Genomic DNA, 4,855 nt, shown 5'->3' on the forward strand with positions numbered 1-4,855 from the left:
ACTATTTTGGTACCATCCCTATAGTGAAGTACAGCAGTTCCCGACAACTAAATTATATGTGCTACTATTTTGGTACCATCTCTATAGTGAAGTATAGCAGTTCCCGACAACTAAATTATATGTGCTACTATTTTGGTACCATCCCTATAGTGAAGTACAGCACTTCCCGACAACTAAATTATATGTGCTAATATTTTGGTACCATCCCTATAGTGAAGTACAGCAGTTCCTGACAACTAAATTATATGTTCTACTATTTTGGTACCATCTCTATAGTGAAGTATACCAGTTCCTGACAAAAAAATTATATATGCTAATATTTTGATACCATCCCTATAGTGAAGTATACCTTTTCCCGACAACTAAATTATATGTGCCACTATTTTGGTACCATCCCTATAGTGAAGTATAGCAGTTCCCGACAACTAAATTATATGTGCTACTATTTTGGTACCATTCCTATGGTGTAGTCTAGCAGTTCCCGACTGCTAAATTATATGTACTACTATTTTGGTACCATCCCTATAGTGAAGTACAGCAGTTCCCGACAACTAAATTAAATGTGCCACTATTTTGGTATCATCTCTACAGTGAAGTATAGCAGTTCCCGACAACTAAATTATATGTGCTAATATTTTGGTATCATCGCTATAGTGAACTACAGCAGTTCCCGACAACTAAATTATATGTGCTAATATTTTGGTACCATCACTATAGTGAACTACAGCAGTTCCCGACAACCAAAATTATATGTGCTGCTATTTTGGTACCATCACTATAGTGAACTACAGCAGTTCCCGACAACTAAATTATATGTGCTAATATTTTGGTACCATCCCTATAGTGAAGTATAGCAGTTCCCGGCAACTAAATTACATGTGCAACTATTTTGGTACCATCACTATAGTGAAGTATACCAGTTCCCGACAACTAAATTATATGTGCCACTATTTTGGTACCATCCCTATAGTGAAGTACAGCAGTTCACGACAACTAAATCATATGTGCTACTATTTTGGTACCATCACTATAGTGAAGTATAGCAGTTCCCGACAACTAAATCATATGTGCCACTATTTTGGTACCATCCCTATAGTGAAGTACAGCAGTTCCCGACAACTTAATTATATGTGCCACTATTTTGGTACCATCCCTATAGTGAAGTACAGCAGTTCCCGACAACTAAATTATATGTGCTACTATTTTGGTACCATCTCTATAGTGAAGTATAGCAGTTCCCGACAACTAAATTATATGTGCCACTATTTTGGTACCATCCCTATAGTGAAGTACAGCAGTTCCCGACAACTTAATTATATGTGCCACTATTTTGTTACCATCCCTATAGTGAAGTACAGCAGTTCCCGACAACTAAATTATATGTGCTACTATTTTGGTACCATCTCTATAGTGAAGTATAGCAGTTCCCGACAACTAAATTATATGTGCTACTATTTTGGTACCATCCCTATAGTGAAGTACAGCACTTCCCGACAACTAAATTATATGTGCTAATATTTTGGTACCATCCCTATAGTGAAGTACAGCAGTTCCTGACAACTAAATTATATGTGCCACTATTTTGGTACCATCCCTATAGTGAAGTATAGCAGTTCCCGACAACTAAATTATATGTGCTACTATTTTGGTACCATTCCTATGGTGTAGTCTAGCAGTTCCCGACTGCTAAATTATATGTACTACTATTTTGGTACCATCCCTATAGTGAAGTACAGCAGTTCCCGACAACTAAATTAAATGTGCCACTATTTTGGTATCATCTCTACAGTGAAGTATAGCAGTTCCCGACAACTAAATTATATGTGCTAATATTTTGGTATCATCCCTATAGTGAAGTACAGCAGTTCCCGACAACTAAATTATATGTGCAACTATTTTGGTATCATCCCTATAGTGAAGTATAGCATTTCCCGACAACTAAATTATATGTGCTAATATTTTGGTACCATCCCTATTGTGAAGTATAGCAGTTCCCGACAACTACATTATATGTGCTACTATTTTGGTACCATCCCTATAGTGAAGTATAGCAGTTCACGCCAATTAAATTATATGTGCCACTATTTTGGTGCCATCCCTATAGTGAAGTAAAGCAGTTCCCGACAACTACATTATATGTGCTACTGTTTTGGTACCATCCCTACAGTGAAGTACAGCAGTTCACGACAACTAAATTATATGTGCCACTATTTTGGTACCATCCCTATAGTGAAGTATAGCAGTTCCCGGCAACTAAATTACATGTGCAACTATTTTGGTACCATCACTATAGTGAAGTATACCAGTTCCCGACAACTAAATTATATGTGCCACTATTTTGGTACCATCCCTATAGTGAAGTACAGCAGTTCACGACAACTAAATTATATGTGCTACTATTTTGGTACCATCACTATAGTGAAGTATAGCAGTTCCCGACAACTAAATTATATGTGCCACTATTTTGGTACCATCACTATAGTGAAGTATAGCAGTTCTCGACAACTAAATTATATGTGCTAATATTTTGGTACCATCACTATAGTGAACTACAGCAGTTCCTGACAACCAAAATTATATGTGCTACTATTTTGGTACCATCCCTATAGTGAAGTATAGCAGTTCCCGACAACTAAACAATATGTGCTACTATTTTGGTACCATCCCTATAGTGAAGTATAGCAGTTCCCGACAACTAAATTATATGTGCTAATATTTTGGTATCATCCCTATAGTGAAGTACAGCAGTTCCCGACAACTAAATTATATGTGCAACTATTTTGGTATCATCCCTATAGTGAAGTATAGCATTTCCCGACAACTAAATTATATGTGCTAATATGTTGGTACCATCCCTATAGTGAAGTATAGCAGTTCCCGACAACTACATTATATGTGCTACTATTTTGGTACCATCCCTATAGTGAAGTATAGCAGTTCACGCCAATTAAATTATATGTGCCACTATTTTGGTGCCATCCCTATAGTGAAGTAAAGCAGTTCCCGACAACTACATTATATGTGCTACTGTTTTGGTACCATCCCTACAGTGAAGTACAGCAGTTCACGACAACTAAATTATATGTGCCACTATTTTGGTACCATCCCTATAGTGAAGTATAGCAGTTCCCGGCAACTAAATTACATGTGCAACTATTTTGGTACCATCACTATAGTGAAGTATACCAGTTCCCGACAACTAAATTATATGTGCCACTATTTTGGTACCATCCCTATAGTGAAGTACAGCAGTTCACGACAACTAAATTATATGTGCTACTATTTTGGTACCATCACTATAGTGAAGTATAGCAGTTCCCGACAACTAAATTATATGTGCCACTATTTTGGTACCATCACTATAGTGAAGTATAGCAGTTCTCGACAACTAAATTATATGTGCTAATATTTTGGTACCATCACTATAGTGAACTACAGCAGTTCCCGACAACCAAAATTATATGTGCTACTATTTTGGTACCATCCCTATAGTGAAGTATAGCAGTTCCCGACAACTAAACAATATGTGCTACTATTTTGGTACCATCCCTATAGTGAAGTATAGCAGTTCCCGACAACTAAATTATATGTGCTAATATTTTGGTATCATCCCTATAGTGAAGTACAGCAGTTCCCGACAACTAAATTATATGTGCAACTATTTTGGTATCATCCCTATAGTGAAGTATAGCATTTCCCGACAACTAAATTATATGTGCTAATATTTTGGTACCATCCCTATAGTGAAGTATAGCAGTTCCCGACAACTACATCATATGTGCTACTATTTTGGTACCATCCCTATAGTGAAGTATAGCAGTTCACGCCAATTAAATTATATGTGCCACTATTTTGGTGCCATCCCTATAGTGAAGTAAAGCAGTTCCCGACAACTACATTATATGTGCTACTGTTTTGGTACCATCCCTACAGTGAAGTACAGCAGTTCACGACAACTAAATTATATGTGCCACTATTTTGGTACCATCCCTATAGTGAAGTAAAGCAGTTCCCGACAACTACATTATATGTGCTACTGTTTTGGTACCATCCCTACAGTGAAGTACAGCAGTTCCCGACAACTAAATTATATGTGCTACTATTTTGGTACCATCTCTATAGTGAAGTATAACAGTCCCCGACAACTAAATTATATGTGCTACTATTTTGGTACCATCCCTATAGTGAAGTATAGCAGTTCCCGACAACTACATTATATGTGCCACTATTTTGGTACCATCCCTATAGTGAAGTACAGCAATTCACGACAATTAAATTATATGTGCTACTATTTTAATACCATCCCTATAGTGAAGTACAGCAGTTCCCGACAACTAAATTATATGTGCTACTATTTTGGTACCATCCCTATAGTGAAGTACAGCAGTTCCCGACAACTTAATTATATGTGCCACTATTTTGGTACCATCCCTATAGTGAAGTACAGCAGTTCCCGACAACTAAATTATATGTGCTACTATTTTGGTACCATCTCTATAGTGAAGTATAGCAGTTTCCGACAACTAAATTATATGCACCACTATTTTGGTACCATCCCTATAGTGAAGTACAGCAGTTCCCGACAACTTAATTATATGTGCCACTATTTTGTTACCATCCCTATAGTGAAGTACAGCAGTTCCCGACAACTAAATTATATGTGCTACTATTTTGGTACCATCTCTATAGTGAAGTATAGCAGTTCCCGACAACTAAATTATATGTGCTACTATTTTGGTACCATCCCTATAGTGAAGTACAGCAGTTCCCGACAACTAAATTATATGTGCTAATATTTTGGTACCATCCCTATAGTGAAGTACAGCAGTTCCTGACAACTAAATTATATGTTCTA

Source organism: Saccoglossus kowalevskii, chromosome 13, assembly GCF_978046115.1.
Source record: "Saccoglossus kowalevskii chromosome 13, keSacKowa6.1, whole genome shotgun sequence".
Classification (NCBI taxonomy): Eukaryota; Metazoa; Hemichordata; class Enteropneusta; family Harrimaniidae; genus Saccoglossus; species Saccoglossus kowalevskii.